The sequence below is a fragment of the Xenopus laevis genome, chromosome 6S, assembly GCF_017654675.1.
Source record: "Xenopus laevis strain J_2021 chromosome 6S, Xenopus_laevis_v10.1, whole genome shotgun sequence".
NCBI lineage: Eukaryota > Metazoa > Chordata > Amphibia > Anura > Pipidae > Xenopus > Xenopus laevis.
Genome location: NC_054382.1, coordinates 87,005,587 through 87,029,787, shown reverse-complemented (window position 1 = coordinate 87,029,787; position 24,201 = coordinate 87,005,587).

The following is a 24,201-nucleotide window of genomic DNA, read 5'->3' as shown; positions in this document are numbered from 1 at the left end:
AAAAAAAGTCCAACCAAGCTGTAATCCAAGATTTGACCTTATTTATTATAATAAAAAGCACAATTTAATTGGATCAGGGACAAACACAAAATTGTACAGTATTGTACCAGTTTATTTCTGAATTACTCAATTTTCTCTGGCTTTCTCCCGAAAAGCCAGAATTTTTCAGATTTTGGCACAAAATGCCCGTTCAGTTGGATTTTTCAGGTTAATTGCATTACAGACCACAAAACTTCCAAATAGGATAGGAACCTCTCCCATTGACTTATATTCAACCTCAGTAGGTCTGAGATGCCAGATTTTGCAGATTCTAACTTTTTCCATCCTTGGTGTGTTATAAATTTCCAAAAATGTGGCTTTTTTCCACTAAAAATTTGGATTTCATAGTAAAAAAACTTGAATTTTTCAAATTTTTGGCATTCGGACCTTAATAAATTACCCCCTTTGTATTATTTCTACTAGTGAAGCAATGCAACTGACAGCTGTTTCTTTATTATCAAATTGAGTCTGTGCCCTGTCCAAGATCTTCCATTAAATACAGTTCCAGCTGGCTGACTACACATAATATAACAGGAACCATATTAGAGCATATTCGGATTTTGTAGACTTTGTAGAATATTTTATAATCCTGTTCTTTACTGTATCTATATGTACTGTAGCAAGACATTTTGAGTGTATGCAGAGCAAGAACCTTCAGTAACTGTAATAATTACAGCATTAAGAGGCCTACAGAGCATGTGTGTTTTCATAGAAACATATAGCCTTAAGTAAATACATTCAACCATGGCATTGTGCATCTTGACAAAAATATGTGACCTTGTAAGGATTGACCTATACCCACAAGATTGCTTCTTTATTTTTTTATCTGATAATAGTTCTTACTTCTTGGAAATACAGTGTGGATGGACTTTGACCGTAGTATGGAACGTTTTATTCAAGAATCTTTGAGAGTAAATAATAATTGTTGAATAATGGGACAAAGCATGAGCTAGGAATAAAGGTTTGACCTTTTGGTCAATCTCTTGATTATGAATTGAGCATTGCAGTAAAAAAGGAGTAAGAATGTGAGTGAGAATGGATGACAATTTTACCTGAAATAGATCACATTCTCATTTCCTTGGATTTATTTTGTCATGTACTGGGGGAATGGGATGCCTGCAGGGCCTTAGTGGGTTTTAGTGGCAGTCAGAGATTCCCTTATAGGGAAAGGTTTTTGGGGCATTGTGTAGTGGCCCGATCTCAGCCTTGCGTATGTGGTTGACACCAAGGTCTCATGATGATCTCATGAAGCGTTACCACTGATGGTTATTCAGTATGACTTGATATTGTATCGTTAATGCCAAAATTATTAGAACGTTCAGTTGCTCTGTGTGATCTACATGGTGTTCATTTGTGTTTAACCAATTTTGCAGTATGAAATTTGGAGACTAGTCAAGAGCAAATAATGTTGAGTTTGGTTTGTTGGTAGAGGTGGTTAAAAAGCAAGGGGACCCAGGTATTAACACTCTGTATGTAATAAAAACAATTTGTGTTTAATTATATTTTTCTGACGTATTCCAACATGTTTTTTGAATCACTAAAAATAAAAATGTGTCCTATTCTGCTGAATAGTGAGTGTTGTGTTCAGTATGTAGATATGTAATGGAGTTTATTTTTACATTTCTGAATAGGGATCAGCATTATGTTGCATTCATTATAAAACCTCTGGAGAGACAGTGTACATTTTTCATATATACCAGTATCTTTTCATTTTTTATATAGCAACTTAACAAAGCCCAACAAACACACTTCTTTTTGGATGCAATGAGTCATTGACACATAGACAGTCTATATTTTTGTAAGACAAGCAGAAATGACAAATAGAGTTGAAAATATACAGTAGATACTAGTATAACAGAAATAATTGGCTTCCAGAGCATATTCTGTATGATTTTATAATTGCATTCACAAAAATGTGGTTCATAACAGAGAGAGAGCACCAAACAAAAGTCAAGTTTTCTGATGGAGGAAAAAGCCTGTGCTCATTGTTTCATTTTCATTTGTTTCCTGTTTCTATTAATTTCTTATTGATTTTGCAGCTATTCAATAAGTCAACTGCACCTTCATAGTTACATTGATTTTGGATTATAAGTGAGAAGTCTTGCACTGACTCCCCTATTGGGAGCTACAGTCTCTATGCTGTATGATAGACAAGGTACAACACTATCACTCCATTATTCGCATATGTAATAAGAGGCACAACATTTGCCCAGATGCAGAAACCTATAGAAAACAATATGATTGTTTTAGTTTTAAATAGATGACCATTAAATACTACATGCTGATTGCCTGCTCAACCTAATCAGACATTACTGGTATGGGCTCATTTATCTGAAAACCAAGTTCCATATTATGAGAACGCCATCTCCCATAGACATAAATAATTCTAAATTTTAAAAATTAATTCCTTTTCCTCTGTATTTATAAAACAGTACCTTGCACATTCAAAATAGGCTGTATGAATCCATATTGGTGGCAAAACAAGCTAGCAAACTTATAATATGGAGATCTAAATTATACAAAGGTCACTTTGCACTTTCCCTTCAACTCTGCCATATCTTGGGGCCGATATCAAAAGTCGAGTTTTATGGGCATATTTATCAAAAATCTAATTTATGAGGTTTTTTTCTACTTCGAATAAACTCACAATTTAAAAAAAACTTGAATTATTTATGAAAAAATCTGAATGTAAAAAACTAGATTGAATACAATCGTAAAAAAAGCTTGAAAACATACAGTAGAATTTTTGGAGTTTATAGGTTTCAAAAAACTTAAATGCCTTGAATTTTTCAAGTTTATAGGCTTAAAAACCTCAAATTTGTGAGTTTACAAAACTCAAATTGAAAATATAGCTTTCATTTTATCTAGGACAACTCCCATTGACTTCTGTATGACCTCCCCAGCTTTTAGATGCCATATTTTTACATTCAAGTTTTTTCACTTAATAATATTAGACATTTGAGTTTTTAAAAATATAATTAGAATTTGTGGATTTTTGTGCAAACAAATTCGAGTTGTGGCAAAAATTCAAATTTGAACTTTGATAAATCACCCCCTTAGTTTTTTTTCACAAATTGGAAAAAAAAAACGAGTGAAAAAATGTGAGCCGATATATTAAAAAATATTCTTGACCATGAAAGGTTGATATATATTTAAAGAAAAAGCCATGAAAAGTTGCCAGGAAAATCTCGGCAAGTAAAAGCTGGCAAGGTTCATTAGGAGTCAATAGGAATTGTCTCTAACAGCTTGAATTATGGGGGTGATTTATCAAGGTTTGTATTTGAATTTTTGCCACAATTCAAATTTTTTTGTACAAAAACTCACAAATTCAAATTATATTTTCAAAACATGAATGTCTGGTATTTATTAAGCAAAAAAACTTGAATGTAAAAATATGGCATCTTAAAGCTGGGGTGGTCATGTAGAAGTCAATGGGAGTGGCCTCGCTGGAAAAATTTTCCGTAACGCATTGAAGTTTATCAGCGACAAAATTTTTTTTATGCATGACAAAATGCATGTGACCAATTTTTTGTTTTTGGTCTATGGGTGTCATTTTCAAGGAGAAACTTGCCGAAAAATCTCACTCATCACTATAAATAAGCCCATATAAATTTATTTTACTGGTTCATTAAAACATTTGAGTTTTTTAGCTTCATTCAAAATTAATGGAACAATGGGATTCTGTGAATCTTCTGTCACATTTTCTCTTAAATAAGCAAGCATTCAAGAAAAAAGTTGCATAAGTTTTGTTTTTGGCATTAGCCTTTTTTATATAAACCTCGAAAGTTATCTACATGATAAATAAGTGTCCCACAGGTAGACTCTATGTACAAGAAACACAATAGGATTTACACAATAAGCCAATGAGAAACAGCCTAACTTTATTGCAGATATAGAACTTTGTGCTTTGTTTCTGTACATATTTACATACTTATATATTTATCTATATCTACTATGTATTATAGTGGATATACTGTATTTAGGTATATGCATTTTGCACAACTGTGCATTTTTTGTGCATTTTGCACAATTCTCACGGCAAAATTGTAAAAGGGCCATATTCTTACACAATCCAACTTTTCATGCACAACAGGGTTTTTCTAAACAAGGATTATTTCACTACAAACATGTCTGTTAAACTTTCTGTAATATTTTATTTTCCATGTTTCTTTCAGAAATTACTGTTTTAATGTTTCCAGCTATCTACTTACATAACATGTGGAAGCTTATTTACTAAAGGTAAAGTTGTGGTGGTTTTAGCAGTTTTTGAAACCACAACTAAACTCACAAACCACATTGAAAAAAATTATCAAAGGTTGAACAGGTTTTTATGAAGGAAGTCTGTTGATAAATCTGCCTCTTAAATATTTTCTTCTGTTTTGATGATAACAAATTAAATAAATTATATTCTTTCAATGATTTAAATTTGCCCCTTTGTCATACCACTAGCTCACTAATATTGCAGTTTATACTCCATTATTTTTTAGCTAAAAAATGTGTAGCTTCTTGTTAGTTCCAGCTTTTTTATGTGTAGCCTAGTTTTAAGATGTGAAATGTATTAACCTTGTCATCTTATTCTTTAGTTTATTTGAACTATTAAAAATAATACTTATATGAGGAAACCATTTTATGGTGTTCTCTTTGCTATAGTTTGAATTTTATGGTTTTGGGAATTCTCAGTCTCATAAGGTAGCAGCTGTCTGCATAATTAATGAAATTTACATTATTAATTAATTGATGTAACAGTGGTTAAACTAATGTTGATATTATTTTAAAATGTGTACAGCAAAATATCTAAGTAATCTATTTACCATTGGCGAAGCAACACTTGCATGAGCATGAAGATATACATATATTTAACATACAAATAATTGTACTGCTGAGAAGTTCAGAAGGACTCTTGAATGCTGAAATGTCATTGGTCAGGCCTGTACCCTGCATTGACTGGTTAACAAATCAGGTTTGCAAAGGCAGCTGGCAGCACCCTTGAAAACGTCTTCATATATGGATTCTCCTTTGCAACAATGCAGTATCCACTACAGGTATGGGATCCGTTATCCAGAAACCCATCATCCAGAAAGCTCAGAATTCTGGAAAGGCTGTTTCCAATAGACTCCATTCTAATTAAATAATATTTTTTTGTATTATTTCCTTATTCTCTTTAATGAATAAATAGTGCATTGTACTTGATCTCAATTAAGATATAATTAATACTTATTGGACGCAAAACCGGCTTTAAGGGTTTATTTAATTTTTACATGAATTTCTAATAGATTTAATATATGAATATCCAAATTATAGAAAGATCCAATATCCGTAAAACCCCAGGTCCCAAGCATTCTGGATAATAGGTCTCATACCTGTACTATGAAATGGCCTTTTCAGTATTTGTACCTGGATAGAGAACTGGCTAAAAGATAGACTACAAAGAGTGGTGGTAAATGGAACATTTTCTAATTGGACCAGTGTTGTTAGTGGAGTACCGCAGGGCTCTGTACTAGGTCCCTTGCTTTTCAACTTGTTTATGAATGACCTGGAGGTGGGCATTGAAAGTACGGTTTCTATTTTTGTAGATGATACTAAATTGTGCAGAACTATAGGTTCCATGCAGGATGCTGCCACTTTGCAGAGTGATTTGTCTAAGTTGGAAAACTGGGCAGCAAACTGGAAAATGAGGTTCAATGTTAATAAATGCAAGGTTATGCACTTTGGCAAAAATAATATAAATGCAAGTTATACACTAAATGGCAGTGTGTTGGGAGTTTCCTTAAATGAGAAGGATCTAGGGATTTTTATAGATAATAAGTTGTCTAATTCTGGGCAGTGTCATTCTGTGGCTACTAAAGCAAATAAAGTTCTGTCTTGCATAAAAAAGGGCATTAACTCAAGGGATGAAAACATAATTATGCCTTTTTATAGGTCCCTGGTAAGGCCTCATCTGGAGTATGCAGTGCAGTTTTGGACTCCAGTTCTTAAGAGGGATATAAATGAGCTGGAGAGAGTGCAGAGACGTGCAACTAAATTGGTTAGAGGGATGGAAGACTTAAATTTGGAGGGTAGACTGTCAAGGTTGGGGTTGTTTTCTCTGGAAAAAAGGCGCTTGCGAGGGGACATGATTACACTTTACAAGTACATTAGAGGACATAATAGACAAATAGCAGGGGACCTTTTTACCAATAAAGAGGATCAACGTACCAGAAGCCACCCCTTTAGACTAGAAGAAAAGAACTTTCATTTGAAGCAACGTAGGGGGTTCTTCACAGTCAGGACAGTGAAGTTGTGGAATGCACTGCCGGGTGATGTTGTGATGGCTGATTCTGTTAATGTCTTTAAGAGTGGCATGGATGATTATTTGGGCAGACATAATATCAAAGTCTATTGTGATACTGAACTCTATAGCTTAGATATGGGTATATAGAATTTATGTGAAAGTAGGGAGGGGTGTGTGTAGGGATGCTGGGTTTTCATTTGGAGGGTTTGAATTTGACTTGACTTTGTCTTTTTTCAACCCAATTTAACTATGTAACTATGTAGTTCTCCAATTAAATGAAGTGACACAATGTTAAAAGGTCAGAAGGGAAGCATGTGATTGTGGAGCAGACAGGTGTTGTATTGTAGCTTAGTACCTTTAAAATGACTTAGGTGTCTTTTTGTCCTTTGCCACAGTGTTGTACTAAGTAGTTCTGTAATACTTTTGAATGATGCAAACTAATTGTAGAGACGGGCATGTGATTTAGGGGTAAACATACATTCGACAAAGTGAAACTCAGCACCTTACTACTATGGATTGTGAGATCTGATATAGGATACAAATAACATTCTGAAACCCCTTCAAAAATCCATAACTAAGGATGAGTAAAATATTTTGCCATTAAAAAATACTCATAATAGACTCTAATGTATAATAAAAAAAAAAGAATTACGGATTGAAAGAAGTCACTTGGCAAATGCCCATTTACTTGAATGTTTTTGCAAATTTTTTGGCAAAGTAAAACATGTCAGATTCAACTATCCCTAGCCATAATTTCATGTTGTGTCTTAAGCCACAATGCTCTTCTATGAAATCATGGAGTGGTACGATCTGATTGGTCAGATGGGAAGCATGTGATGCTGGGGTAAAAATAGAAAAAATAGAAGTTCGGCACCCTTGGGGAATACATGGTACATGTTTTTTTGCAATTGGTGATACTCTATGGGATGATCAGATAAAATGGCAGCCTTTGTTTTTCTAAACCAAACCAAACATTCTTCCTGATTAAAGGATAGTTCTGGAAAAGTTGTGTTACATCCCATATGCAAATTAATTATTTGCAATAATATGAAATAGTGCAAGATATGCATGGCCACTGTGTGGGAGAGCTGAGATTTTTTGGAACATAAGCACTTGTTGATGTCCTTGTGGATGAGAGATATTCATCCCTTTCCTCAATTTGATATGCCTGCTACAATATTTATTTACTGATCTCTGGTTGGTTTTTATTTTTAAAAGTGAAACATTATGTTTAATAATAAAATATATATAATTACGCAGAATGCTGAGATCTTCAGTGGTTAACCAGGCTACAAAATAATGAATCTTCTGGTTCTCTATTACTATTTAACCTGTATGAATTAAGCATAAACAGACAGAAAACACTGCTTTTAGAAAAATTCAGTCCTTCAACAAGAGAATTCTGACACTTTAAACAAGGAACATATGGAGATTTCTTGTGTTTTGGCATCTCAAAGGAGTAGAGTTCAGAAAGTGGAAGTAGCTGATCACCATATGTCATGTTTCAGAAAAATGCAGAATGATGTTTGAATAAATGGCAAGCTATATACAATACGACATGAAGAAGCATATCTATCACAAAATTGTAACATCCACAAAAGAAAATAATGTAAAACAAGAGAAATAATGATACATTTGGAAGTTTTAAATCATTTTATATGTATTTGGCAAAGCCTGACTTGAGACAAAAACCTGTCATATTGAATCTAAGAAGAGTACTAACAACAGATGGAATAATGCACCCCTATGGTGGTAATATAAGGATTTCATAAGTCACAAGGAATTCCATGACCATATGCTGGCAGGTGGCTTCAGTGCAGGAACTGCAATCTTGTCTAATACATCAGTTTTAGTTATGGATAAACTAAAGACAATTCTTTGGTGGTCAAGGTCAGAATTTTATTCAGAAAATTTTGGACCATCCTACCCACCATTTATAACCAACTCTTTTTCACTTTCCCCGAAATCACAGGAAGAAACAACAAATGGAGATTATATCCCCCCACTAGTTGAAAGAGGTCTAAAGGACCTTTTTATTTTAGTTACGGTCTGCAGTGGATGGTTTACAGCATGTATATAGTGGCACTAAAAAATATATTTGGCCTAAAAAGTGCTAGATGTTTCTTTTGTTATTGAAATGTCCCTGCTAAAATAGAAATTTCTATTGGCTACAAAGTAAAATAGGGTAGGTAGCCCCAATGCCCTAGGACTGTATGTAATATTTAATAGTAATATCTTTTTACATGAAAAAAATATGCAATAAAGAACAATACATGTTAAACAATTCACATTTGGGCTTGGTATTTTATGGTATGCACATTATACTGGTAATGAAGTATGCATCTGATTTACTTGTAGGTGCATTGTTGTGCTATATATAGTGATGGGCGAATAAATTCACCTGGTGCGAATGTTAACGAATCTCCTTGTACGTCCATGCACGTCCGAAAAATCGCTTGCTTCTAAATTGCTCTGCGCCAACACTATTCAGACGCCCATTGACTTTAAAGCGCCATCAAAACTGATGAGGGCGTCAATTTTCAAGCTTCATTAATTTTTCACAAATTTTTCATGAAATGGGAGAAATTCACCCATCACTAGCTATATACAGTGCTTGAATTGGGGAGGGATTTGCAGGGATGCCTAGCCTCCACTTCTTTATTTATTTGAAATAGCATCCAAATACTTTTTCTTATTATCACAAGCGTTTTCTTTTGCTCCTCCCCACTGCATGCAAATAAAATAAAGAGGTTTAAAAGCACACGTTAAAAGATGTAGAAGATTAAAGTAGAAAAGAGATTGCTGGAGGAGAAGTAGAGAAGAGATGGAGAATGTGTTATACAGATGAAGAAAGTGGAGGCATTGGAGAGGGGTTTAGAGAAAAGGAGAGAAGGAAAAAAAATAGGTGAAACGAAAAGAGAAAATGAAGAGAGAGAACACTTGCAGATTGAGAAATGGTGAGCGAAGAATAAATATATGAAATAATACTATGTGATATAGAAAATGCTGGGGCTGTGCTGTGTTACAAAACATAAATTGTGGGAGGGGCATTATGGGGGTTATTTACCAGCATGCAATGACCAGCAGATCCTGGTCATTGCATGCTGCCTGGGCCCTCACACTTTCTTGAACAGAAGCACCAGTCTGGGTTGGGTTAAGGTTTTACCAATACAGCATACTTTCTACTCTAATAAAAGCCCAACTTCCTCAATAACCGTTAATGAGAACCGTAAGGGTCATTTACTAAAACTCACCCTTTTCTCTTATTTTACCAGTAACAAAATCAACCTAACTCCCATCCATGAATTTGGTTAATATAATAATAATTAAACTCGAAAAAAATCAAATAAAAAAACTTCCAAAATTAAAGTTTTATGGACATCTAGAAATGTTTATATGCTTAAAAACCTTGAATACCTCAAATGTATTGAGTTTTCAAAAGAAAACCAGTGTCAAACGCCCCAAAACTCCCAAAATTCGTGAATGTTAATAACATCTTCAAATGGTTAAAGGGACAGCTGCCATTGACTTTTACATGAATTCGGCAGGTTTTAGATGGCGTATTTTCAGATTCTGACTTAAGCAGCTACGGGGCATAATAAATCTTGAAAAAAAATGTTTTTCTTTAAAAATTTGAATTATTTTGGTGAAAAATTCAAAGTTTTAGAGAAAAATAATCAAATTTTAATATAAAAACCCCTATGTCTTGCAGTTTCTAGGAGCCTTTTCTATTTCTTTTCTATTTCGGTATTGTAGATTTCTCAATACATTTTCACCAAAATTTATTTTGGATTTGTCTCCAAAAACTGCGACTTTTTTTTTGACACCCGAAACCGCTAAATCTTTGGATTATTGAACAAAACCCAGCGCAGATCTTAAATTTGAGGTTTTTTTCTACAAACAAATGGCATTTTTCCCCTTTAAAAGTCCAATCAGAAAAAAATTGGACTTTAATAAATAACCCCCAAAGGGATATATATAATACATGTAACCCTATGCAGCAACTTCTAAAGTACTTTATTTGCTGTTAAAGTTGCATATTGTTCATTTGTTCAGTTAGATAAGGCAAATTTTAAATATTGATCTATTACCTTTCTGAAGTTATGCAGATTTTCTTTCAAATGTGTACAGCCAGGCCAATTTATAATAACTGACAATTATTTATTTTATTTGTTTTCTAAAATATTAAGGGGCAGATTTATCAAGTGTCGAATTAAAAATTTGAGGTAAAACAATTCTAATTTCAAGGTATTTTTGTGTACTTCGACTAGGGAATAATCCAAATTAGATTTGGATTTGAAAAAAAAATGAAAATGAGTATATTGAAATTTATCATGTACTGTCTTTTAAAACTTTGCCACAAGTTTTTTAAAAAAAAATACTTTGCATCAAATTAGATCGAATTCGACCTTACTTCAATTAGAATGATCGAATACAGCCTATTCACCCGTGGAAAAAAAATTAGATTTTTTAATACATTTTGGTTGGTCTTTATTTATTCGAATTTCGAAGTTATGGGAGTTCAAAAAAACTCACATTACTTCGAAATTTGACCCTTGATAAATCTGCCCCTTATTGTTTGTTAACTTTTTGGGACATACTTTAATTACAAATTCAGTTGAACCTCTTTTGGCCATACATACAGTATGCAACACAACATAAAAGTCCTGTATAAAAAATGTGGGGCAAAGAGAAAAATATGCAATATTCAATAAATATGAAAAAAATATTTTTTTTTTCCATCTATATATAAGTGAGAGACAAACTTTTCGGGAATAAAACGCAATATACAGTTATCAACCTTTTATGAACCACGGACTGCACATGCCAGTCTCCTTTTATCTATTTATAACTGCACAGAAGAACTCAAACTATATACAGTTTATGTACTGCAGTTTATGTACTATAAATGTTTTAAAAAATAAATGTAGAATAATGTAAAAATACCTGTAAGTAAAAAAGAAACATGTTTAACTAAGTCTAGACTATCCTAAAAGAAAAAGAAGTCTGTGCTAATTATGAAATATATCGATACAACAATGTAACGTTTGGTGTAGACTATAGATTTTTCCTCTGTAATGAAGGTTTTCTCTTCAGCACATTCACTACACACATGAGGCTTCTCTATTGAGTTATAAAGAGGAAGAAAGAAAAAATGAAATAAAGAAGGATGCAAATAAACTACAGTATATCTGATTTAATGTTTGTCATCAATGCAAGCAATTTAGCCTTTATTGATTCCCTTGTTAGACCAGTATAGTCTCCCTTTTTTCTCCTTCTTTCTTTTTTTCTGTTGTAATATACTGAAGCATTAAAAGCATGGTAAGTCCATTTATTGCCTTCTTCCTGCAACCCACAGGGTGTCATAAACACACAAACTGGTTATAATTGAAGCGCATATTAACTCACCTTCTGCTGTAGAGAAAGAACACAAGCAGCCTGTTAATGTACATTGTGTTCTATCTCTTAACTTGGGGGTTGAGAGTTAGCGTGCAAGAGTAATTTGGTAAGCACCTGGGAAAATTGCAAGCCTCATTTCCTGCAATGCAAAATAAGATTAAAAACAAAATATATTATTTTCATGGGGGCTATTACAAATTTGTAGACATAATGCTGCACTGTTAAAATGGATATGGGTAGTTGTATACCGGTGTTAAAGTTCTTGCATGATAATTGTGGTATTATACAGTTCATTGAATTTGTAATTTAATGATTTGTTTTATCAAACAATGTTCCAATTAATAAAAACGAAATGTATACATCTGATGCGTTGCTTAAATATAAAGTGAACCAAATATGTTACATTTACATCAAGATTATACATTTGAAAACAATTATGCTGCCAAACAACTTTTGTTATTCACTTAGGACGCTATTTACTAAAAAACAAATGTTCTCTCCTATTTACAAGAAACAATCTCGACCTAACTCCCATCCACAAATCTGGCTAGTTTAATAATAATTAAGCTTGAAAAATACAGACTGAAAAAAACTCATAAAGTCAGAGTTTTTATGAATATCTCGATTTTGTCGAGTTTAAATGCTTAAATACCTGGAATTGTTCATGTTTATTGGCTTAAAAATCTTGAAAAACTCGAATTTATTGAGTTTTTGGGAGGAAACCAGCAATCAAACACTGCAAAACTTTGTGAAGGTTAAAAACATCTTCAAATGGTTGATAGCTGCCATTGACTTTTGCATGTCTTTGACAGCTTGTAGGTGTAGTATTTTCACATCTTGAAAAATTTGAGCTTTTTTCTCTAGAGTCAAGTTTTTTTTTTTTTTAGTGAACTTGAATTTTTAGAGAAAAAAAATAACTCCCTAAGGGGCACATTTACTAAGGGTCGAATATCGAGGGTTAAATAACCCTCGATATTCGACCCTCAAAGTAAAATCCTTGGACTTCGAATATCGAAGTCGAAGGATTTACCGCAAATACTTTGATCGAAGGAAAAATCGTTCCTTTTTAAATTGTTTTAATCCATCGATCTAACGATTTTTCTTCGATCAAAAAAAGCTTAAAAACCTTATGGGGAAGGTCCCCATAGGCTAACATTGTAGCTCGGTAGGTTTAAAGTGCCGAAGTAGGTAGTCGAAGTTTTTTTTAAAGAGACAGTACTTCGACTATGGAATGGTCGAATAGTCGAACGATTTTTAGTTTGAATCGTTCAAGTCGAAGTCGTAGTCGAAGGTCGTAGTAGCCTATTCAATGGTCAAAGTACCCAAAAAAAACCTTTGAAATTCCAAGTTTTTTTTACTTCGAATCCTTCACTCGAGCTTAGTAAATGTGCCCCTAAATGCCTTGTAATTTTTTTGATGGGGGTATAATAAATAAGACCTGACAAACAAAGCCAGGACCCTCAGCGGAACAATACATAACGTTGTTCCCAAGTCTCCTTGTAAAAGTTGTGTACTGTCTGGATTCGACACGCAGATTAAACTGGGCATGCTCACCAAATGGCACTCCATTGGTCCAGCAGTATTATCTATTATTGACACTATCACAATTAAGGGCTGAATTGGTCAGTATTATGGCCCACCTGGGGTGTCATGTGACTGGACCCTTCTGGAAGCTGCTTTTGTGGTTGGCAGAAAGAATCAAACCCTGTTCTGCATTTACAACAGGGGCTGTTCTCTTTCTGGCTTACAAATGTGGCTGTTCAGAATTCCAAATCATTAGTCTTTTTATGTACATGGAACATCCTAGAGACTACCCAGCTGTAAACCATCATAGCTGTACCAACATGTTCCAATGACCAGCAGTAGCAGTGCCCACTGGCAGGCCAAACTGCTAAGTGCAGACTGACTACAATAGAAACTCTGAGAAACTTATAACAACAGATCTACAATAAAGAGCCCATATAGATATTTGTGTGCATGTGTACACATCTTTGCAGGACCATTAATCTTTTTTAGATGAAAATGAGAATAATTCATTTCATCCCTAAATAGCTTTTAGGGAGTGTTATAACTACTATTTAAAATATACCCTGCCTCTTTGGATTAAAAGAGGGTTTATTTAAGGAACATGCTGTCTTTTCATTGTACCCACTGGGTATAAACTACAAGAAAATTGTAAGTATGAAAAATCTTCAGTGATTCATTATTTCTTATATTGGAATTCAAATGGACCACAAGAAAATCTCTGCAGTAATTGGTTGACCTACTCATACCTCTAAGATGGCTGTCCAACATTTTCTTGGCTTAGTCAACTTATACTGAAATTTTATCAAACACTTCTCTCTTTTGTCACCTATTATTGCTAGTTGGCTACACATGCCATATGGGCTTTAGTTTTCATGTGCTTTATCTTCTTTATTACCTACCTGAGTCTGACTTCTGACTGGAGAGACCAATACATTTCACAGTTCTATAAGTAATTAAGTAAGGCATTGGGGATCCAAATATCCTTATAGACTGGACAGACTTAAAGGATTAATTAGACTAATACATAGTTACATAGTTAATTACATAGTTAAATCGGGTTGAAAAAAGACAAAGCCCATCAAGTTCAACCCCTCCAAATGAGAACTCAGCATCCATACACACACCCCTCCCTACTTTCACAATGCATTTGTTAGTTTTCTTTCTTTTGCAGAATTTACCTAAATCATCAGCCAGTCTCTATTTGTTTACCAAATATGGCCTTCAGTTTTTCTGCAGATCTAGATCTCAAAACTATCCAACTATCTTTGACTCAATGTTCAAATTCTATGCTGATTAAAGATGAGAGATGGATCCTACGTTTAAATATAGGAGTATGTCCTTAGACAGCCCAACAGCATTTGGGTCCATTCTGGTTTATTACTCAAATTAATCCAATATGTTTTCAGGTAAAACTTCCTAGGATTTGACTAATCCACCCAGTTTTTCATGCCGCCCTCTGTAAACCAATGTTATCATATTACTTCCCTGGTCATTCTTTTCCTTAATGACTTATCATTGATGTCAAGAAGAATTTGAGCTGGAAGACATCATTGACTCTATATTTAAGGGCAAACTTATCCTTATCCAAATAAAGGAATGGTATGCCCAAAAAATGCAATTGTTTTAACGTAATGAAAATATCATGTTTTCTTGCCTTGCACTGGAAAAAATGACCTGTTTGCTTCAGAAACACAACTATAGTTTATATAAACAAGCTACTGTGTAGCAATGGTGGATATTGAAAAAGGATAAATGGCACAGGTTAAGTAGTTGATAACAGATTACACCATTATGTTCTACAAAGCTTACTGAGCCTTTTCTCCTTTGAATGGCTGTCTCCTTTGATACACAGCAGCTTATTTATATAAATAGTAGTGATTCTGAAGCAAACACAGTAGTTTTACCAGTGCAGGGCAAGAGTGCATTATAATTCTATTACTTTAAAACACTTTCAATCTTTGATGTTACTGTTCTTTTAAAGCAATTGTTCAGTGTAAAAATATAAACTAAGTAAATAGATAGGCTGTGAAAAAATGTAATGTAAAAAGAATGGAGTGACTGGATGCCTAACATAATAGCCAGAACACTACTTCCTGCTGTGCAGCTCTCTTGTTTTCCACTGATTGGTCACCAGGCAGTAACCAATCAGAGACTTGAGGTGAGGCACATGGGTCATAACTGTTTGTTTTTGAATCTGAGCTGCATGCTAAGGTTCAAATTTACTGAACAGTTATGTCCCATGTGGCCCCCCTTAAAGTTAGAGAACTGCAAAGCAGGAAGTGGAGTTCTGGCTATTATGTTAGACATCCAGTCACTCCAGCCTTTAAAAAATGACATTTACGGCTAACTAACTATATTAGAAACATTTTTTTATATTACATATATATATATATTTCAAGAAAAAAACCAGCAAGTCCAGTTGATTTGACTTATTTTTACAGATATACCATGACCTGGACGAATAAGAATCTTCACAAACATATCAATTTACCCAGTTTTTATTTTTAAACTGAAATGTTCCTTTGAAGGTTTTGGTAATGAGGAAAATTCCTGTGAATGTACTGTATTTCCAATGCCCATGGACTTTATGGAAGTTTAATTCAGGTCCATGGGGGTATAGGGGTTTATATAAAAGGACTTAACACATTTATATGTGTATATATTGCCATGCTATGTCTGCCCTGACCTGTGTTTTTGTCTCATCTCAGTCTACTCCCTTGTACCTCACCTGCTAGTCCTTACCAGCATCTCTTCCCTCCACCAGCTCCTATAGGAACCACAGAAAAGTTTGGTTGGTGTAGGTCACTGCCTATATGTGTCCAGTCATTGGGCCTGGCATCCATCATCACAACATTAGACCATATCAGCTAAATTCTCTGGAATTAGCTCCTTTGCGCCCAATGCCCTCAGTTCCATATGCATAGTTACATAGTTAAATTGGGTTGAAAAAAGACAAAGTCCATCAAGTTCAACCCCTCCAAATGAACCCAGCATCCATACACACACCCCTCCCTACTTTTAATTAAATTCTATATACCCATACCTATACTAACTAAAGAGCTTAGTATCACAATAGCCTTTGATATTATGTCTGTCCAAAAAATCATCCAAGCCATTCTTAAAGGCATTAACTGAATCAGCCATGACAACATCACCCGGCAGTGCATTCCACAACCTCACTGTCCTGACTGTGAAGAACCACCTACGTTGCTTCAAATGAAAGTTCTTTTCTTCTAGTCTAAAGGGGTGGCCTCTGGTACGGTGATCCTCTTTATGGGTAAAAAGGTCTTTTAGCCAGTTCTCTATCCAGGTACATATACTATGTTCCAGGCCAACATTCCTTAATTTAACCAGTAACCTTCTGTGTGGCACTGTATCAAATGCTTTAGCAAAGTCTAAGTAAATCACATCCACTGCCATCCCAGAATCGAAGTCTCTACTTACCTTCTCATAAAAAGTAATTAAGTTAGTCTGGCAAGATCTATTACGCATAAAACCATGCTGGCACAAACTCATAGTATTATGATTTGCTATGAAGTCCAGTATCTTATCCTTTATTAACCCTTCGAAAAGCTTTCCTACCACTGACATCAGACTAACTGGCCTATAGTTTTGAGGCTGAGAACGGGATCCTTTTTTGAATAGAGGCACCACATTAGCATTTCGCCAGTCTCTCGGCACTATGCCAGATCTCAATGAATCCTGAAAAATTAAGTAAAGAGGTTTGGCAATCACAGAGCTGAGCTCGCTAATTACCCTGGGATGAATACCATCTGGCCCTGGACCTTTGTTAATCTTAACATGTTCTAGTCTCTTTTGAATTTCTTCATGGTGAACCATGCATCATTAGTTGTATTCTAGTTAATTTAATTTATTGTATTTGAGAACCTGAAGTCTGTAATCAAAATTCCAACTATAACACCTCATCAATGTTTAAACAGCAGCATACCCTCTACTTCACTTAACATGCTATTTATTTGTTAATTATGGCATGGTATTCTATTCCATATTCATTTGGACCAGGCAAAAATAAATTTAGGGGCACATTTACTTAGCTCGAGTGAAGGAATAGAATAAAAAATACTTTGAATTTCGAAGTATTTTTTTGGCTAGTTCGACCATCGAATTGGCTACTTCGACCTTCGACTACGACTTCGACTTGTAATCAAACGATTCGAACTAAAAATCGTTCGATTATTCTACCATTCGATAGTCGAAGTACTGTCTCTTTAAAAAAAACTATGACCACCTACTTCGCCACCTAAAACCTACAGAGCACCAATAATAGCCTATGGGGACGGTCCCCATAGGCTTTCTAGCCAATTTGGGATTGAATGAAAATCGTTTGATCGATGGATTAAAATCCTTTGAATTGATTCGAAGGATTTAATTGTTCGATCAAACGATTATTCCTTTGATCGTTCGATCGAATAGAGCTAAATCCTTTGACTCCAATGTTCGAAGTCAAAGGATTTAACTTCGAGGGTTAATTAACCCTCGATATTCGACCATTAGTAAATGTGCCCCCTAGTGATACACTTGTGTGACCTTGTACTGTAGCATATTTGATAAGCATGCTAAAGTATTCTCTGCATCAAATACTCTTATTACTTAGTTAAGATGCCACTCTAGCAGACCTAAACTGTGTGTAATGTTTATAAATTCAGTCTTTCAGTATTTTGTCATGGGAACATCTAAGGCTTAGAATGCAAAATGCACAATTTTTAGCATGGGTAAGCAAGGGTAGCTTGACAAAAATAAAAATCTATAAGCAGTCTAATAATATCCTTAATAATTAGTTTAATTACTACTCACAATGGAATGCCAAGAAGAGATTTTATGAGCATAATTATTAGACATTCTCATTTTGTTCTCCTTTATTGATCTGATAAATCTAACTATACTCCTGTGGAAGCAGCTTTTATTTTGTCTACATTTGCTTGATTTCTACTTTCCTGTTGCTATGTCTGTGATTTTAAACCTTTTAAAGGTTGTTGTATTTAATCCTGTTTTGTAATGGAACAGAAAATTGTAAATGGATTTTTATATTGAATACATTTTTGCTATTGGTTAAATGTTTCAGGTGGAGAGATTTTAGCTTTGCACTCTTGCTTTAAATGTTGAAGAGCTTCCTTTTTGGTCTTTGGTCCATTTATCCTTTTGGCTTTTATCCCAGTTGTATCCGTCATTCATTCTGCTCAAATGATTTTAACAAAGATGTTGTTGATTGAAGCATATTGAACAATTATTTATGCCATAAATGTGCCCTTTCTATTTCATTATTCTAATATGATATTAGAATGATTTTATGATTATACAATGTTTTATTTGTATTTTTGGTTTTAGATAAACATACAAATTTGACCTGCTCTCTATTTGCCATGTGTGCAACATATTTATAAGAGATAATGACACTAGTGATGGGCGAATTTATTCGCCAGGCGCGAAACGCCCGCGAAAATTCGCGGAAAAAATTCGCCAGCGTCAAATTTTTTTTTTCGAAAAAAACAGACGTCGGCGTCAAAAACGGGCGAAACGGCGCAAATTTGTCCATCACTAAATGACACGATTATAAGACTATCATTTAGAAGCTGATATGTCAAAATTTGAATTTGTGAATTTTAAAGTTTTTTTAATTTGCATAAGCTGGAAAAACTTACCAAACTTGATTGTGTGTTTATTTCTGCAAAAATGTGTATATAAAAAATTTGATTAAATAAAAATGTGAAAAGGACATAAAATTTGTATTCTGTACATTATTTTCAAATCAAAAATGTAAATGTAATAAATTTACTCCTGTTGACTGCTACATGAACTTGCCTGCTTTAAGATGCTAACTTTTTGCATTCACGTTTGTTTGTTCATAATAAATCTCTGCAATTCAAATTTGTGAGTTTTAGTGCAAAAAAATACCCTTGAATCACTGTAAAGTTATGAATATGACTGCTGATCAATCAGCCTCTTACCCTTAAAATCTGTTGCACTTTCATAAAGGCTTTTTTTTGTCATAAAAAAGGATCTTATTATTATTTTAAATAACTATGTTTACTTTGCCCAGAATGGCAACTCATATATTGCAAGAAATAACACAACATTATAATATTTTAATGATAGTAGAGATTCTCTTTGAGATTCCTTGAGATTTATAAAAGCAGCTTACTACAATTGAACTTTATTGGAGACCAATAATCATTATGCTGTATTTCCTATTTAAATAAGTTTTGTGCCGTATGATTTTTTTTTGTAAATTGTGTGATTATGATATTATGATGCTATGCACCAAAATGCCATGGTATAAAATACTAGAACTTTTGTAAAACCTAAAAGTAATGATTCTCTTTTTTTTTCATTTCTGCGAGGAGTTTGGGGGCAACACTAGCATGAAAATAGTTCTAGGGAGTGACAAATAAGGTCTGTAATTGGCTATTGGTAGCCCATATGTGGACTGGCAGCCTACAGGAGGCTCTGTTTGGCAATACACCTGGTTTTTATGCAACCAAAACTTTCCTCCAAGCCAAGAATTCCAAAATAAGCTCCTGCTTTGAGGCCACTGGGAGCAACATCCAAGGGGTCGGTGAGCAGTGTCGGACTGGGATGCCAGGGGCCCACCAGAAAACCTTAGACCGTGGGCCCACTTTCCAAACTCGTATTCCTCCTCTCCTTACTCAACCTCTTTATTCTCCTAGTCTTTTATATCTACTTACTATATTCTTCCATTATTAAGCATATTATTCCATAAATAAATAGGGAAGGCCCATGAAATATGCTAAATATTTAGAAGCAAGAGGGCCCACTGACCACCGGGAGTTTTCCTGGTATCCCAGTGGGCCAGTACGACACTATTGGTGAGCAACATGTTATTCTCGAGCCACTGGTTGGGACCATTGTACTACAGTATAGTTAATTGATACAAATCTGTTCCAAATATAAGAATAGGTCCTATTATAAATGCTTACTTAGAATTTGCTAGCATTTCTAGTATTAGCAATGAACATTTTTAAAACCCACCTGTCAATAAGAACAGTATGTTGGAAAAATACTTGACAGTTACAAAGTGGTAAATGCCTTTTTTAACACAATGAGTTGGTTTCATGTGGACATACAGTATATACATATATATATATATATATATATATATATATATATATATATATAACATCAGATTACCCTTGTGCAATCTGCAGTTTTTTTGTGGAAATGCTGTGTTATACTAATCTATGAGTCTATAGCATCTGATCTATATATGTGTTTTTATTGTACAGCTGACTATATATATATATATATATATATATATATATATATATATATATATATATATATATATATATATATATATATATATATATATATATAGAGCGAGATACGGAACGCACACCCACAGCAGTAATTACAGATAGGGTGCCAGTCAAAAAAAAGGCTTCAATAAGTAATGTGGGGTGACGGCACACCACAAAAAAACACAGCAACAAGTCTCTAGAAGAAAAATAGGAGGTTTATTGGACTGAACCAACGTTTCAGTTCCTCACAGGAACTTTCATCAGGGAGTGAAAAGCTTAGTGCACAGTGAGACGCTTAAATTGTGAAAAAGGCGCCAAAATTGGTTGCTAAGCAACCCTAGTAACAGTGTAAACAAGCATTGATCGTGGCACCTAGACGTGAAGCACAATAAAAACAAAGCCGTATGTCCCATAGTCAGAAGTTCTTACCTCCTCAGCCATGGCTTAGCGCCCCTTATTTTACATGGATCGTGTGTCGATGGCCCAATACAGTCCCCGTCCAGGGTCCTGTGCGCTGTGTATGTCTCTCGCCGCTTGCAGGCGCGGAGGGGGCGGAGCTTACTGCGTGGTGCGTCAACTTGCGCATACTTGCGATTGGAGGCCATACCGCTCGGATTGACAGCTAGGAGCTGTAACCAACGTCACTAATGTATAGCAACGGTGGCGCTCCCCTGCTGTTGCTATCGCAGCCCAGGCCCTGCAGCAATAAGGGTGTAAGGTCTGCGAGCTAACGCTGACCCATGCACCTTGCTGCACTTAGCCCTGCTGGAACCTCTTTGGCCAATGCTTGCTCCCCAAATGCGCCTCTCACATATGGTATAATGAGACGGTGACAGCCATAAGTAGACCAACGAGGAACACACTATATCGGGGGTACTGCCCGTGGGGTCCTGATGCCAGGCTGAGTCATGGGTAGGGTGACAGGGGACAGTGGATATAACGGCATAGACTGTGAACAATAAAAACATATTTTGACATAAAAGGAAAATTCCTGTGAGGAACTGAAACGTTGGTTCAGTCCAATAAACCTCCTATTTTTCTTCTAGAGACTTGTTGCTGTGTTTTTTTTTTGGTGTGCCGTCACCCCACATTACTTATTGAAGCCTTTTTTTTGACTGGCACCCTATCTGTAATTACTGCTGTGGGTGTGCGTTCCGTATCTCGCTCTACATATGATTTAACTCCTGTTTTGGGGTTGCATCCTGGTTCGCACCCTGCCTTTGACAGATGGACTGTTCATTTATTTGCACAGTCCATATTCTTTTTACTATTACTAAAGATTGATGTTCTAACCTTTAATTGGAGGCTGGTTTTTGAGAAGCTATTTTTTTGTACATAAGAGGATATACACAACCACGAACATCACGAGAGACTATAAGATTTGTGAAGAAGAATCAACTATCGATCGCACAGAATATTTTACGATAATGGCAGAGAATCCTTCGCAACTACCATTGGACATAGATACTACCTTGGACTTTTCTTTTAATGTACACGATGTGGACAGGATTCTCTTCACAGACACTCCACTGGACATAGTGGTGGACAAACCGAGTAATGACATATACCACGAACTTTTGAACTTAAAGAAAAAAGCAACAGATCTACAACTACACGGCATCTACCTTTCCAACTACCACCGACAGAGATTAATCCCCAGAGGCTTCAGAATCTCCAATATCCCCACTTTAGGACGCAGCAACCCTGACTTCTGTGCGAAATGGTGTGGGATTTTAAATAGATGCTCCTTTGACCTTATCCTGTTGGTGGTAGAACAGGTAGGCAAAGAACTTATTACAGTCAAAGAAGAGATCAAACGACTGGAAGATCAACATTTGGAAACACTTAAAGCAGACACCTCATCTGATTGGATTGAGAAACTACAAAAACTGACGGAGAAATACAAACAAGATTTGACACTATTTAAGCAGAATAAATTGACAAAGGTAACAGAGGATTATAGAGCAAAACGAGTCTATGGATGGCTGATGGGCTTAAGAACCGACAATTACAGAGCACCTCCCCGCAGAAGACGACATATACCCAGAGCATTTCATACTGTAGACAGCTCAGATCAGTCGACGGACTCAGATGCTGCATCAGAAAACACAAACACTAACTCTTTTTTAGGGGTGGCGACAAGGTCTCAGAGAACAAAAGAAAAAACAGGAGAAGAACGCACACGAGACGAGGTGGGAGGCATAATAAGAGGAAAACCACCAAGGGGCAGGAAAATATAATTTTTAACTTGAGTTGACATACATTGTCCGCAGGAGAAACATCACTTTTATCTAAAGGACTTTCCTTCGTCCCCAGTGGGGCCCCAAATACTTTGGACCTATTGGTTGATATCCACAAATTTCAGAGGAAATTAAAACTGAAAGAATTCTTCAAAGACTCACCAACAAGCAAGACACCAGTGTTCAAAAATAAGAGTACCTTTGAGCCCCCCAACACTCCCGCTTCGATCAAAACCTTTGGCAACATTTTAAGTAGAGATATTTTGAAGATGAAAAACACATTCAACCCTAAATGTAATCTTACTCCCCCTGAGAGACAAGCAATCAAATCCCTCAAAGCAGATCCAGATCTGGTGATACGGGCGGCTGACAAAGGGGGTGCTATCGTCTTATTGGATTACACGTACTACAGAAACGAAATCTTGCAACAATTATCGGACACAACAACATACAAGCCCCTTCCTGGGGACCCTACCATCAAGTTCGAACGGGAATTAGATGAGTTTCTACTCCTAGCCAAAAATGCTGGTTGGATAGACCAGGACACACATAGATACCTGGTAACAGAGCACCCGAGAACCCCCATAATCTACACACTACCTAAAATTCATAAGTCCCTGTCGGCTCCCCCAGGAAGACCGATCATCTCCGCCATTGGTTCCCTCTATCAATCCATCTCTACATATGTGGATTTTTATTTACAGCCAATTGTACAGACCATGGCATCCTTCACACAGGATTCTAGCCATGTGATCAGACGACTGAACGAACTACACCACATCCCTTCTAGCAGTATACTAGTGACAATGGATGTAAAGAGCCTTTATACTGTCATCCCGCATGATCAAGGGATCCAAGCCTGCAGAGAAGCACTCATCATTACACCACCTAATGCCGTACCCATAGAATTCCTCATACAACTTCTAGAACTGACTTTGTCCAGGAACTTCTTCAGATTCGAGAAGTCTTTCTATTTACAGGTGTCCGGGACGGCCATGGGAAGTGCATTGGCCCCCTCATATGCCAATCTATACATGTTGAATTTCGAATGCTCCCACATACTTCCATTGATTGGACTGTCTATACTCACTTACTTTCGCTATATCGACGATTTATTCATGGTCTGGGTGGACACACAGGAAGCTCTACATCAATTTCACCAACATCTCAATGATCTCAATAGCCCCATTAAACTTACCATCAATTCTGATGTGGACAACATCGACTTTCTGGATCTAAATATTTATATCAAAGACTCCAAATTGGGCACCAGACTGTATAGGAAGCCTACTGACCGCAATTCTATATTGCATGCCTCCAGTCATCATCCGCCGGCAACAATCCGGGGTATCCCGTATTCCCAGTTCCTAAGAGTAATACATAACAACAGCAGAAGAGAAACAGCCGAAGTACAACTTCGTGAGATGTTTGGTCGGTTCCTAGAAAG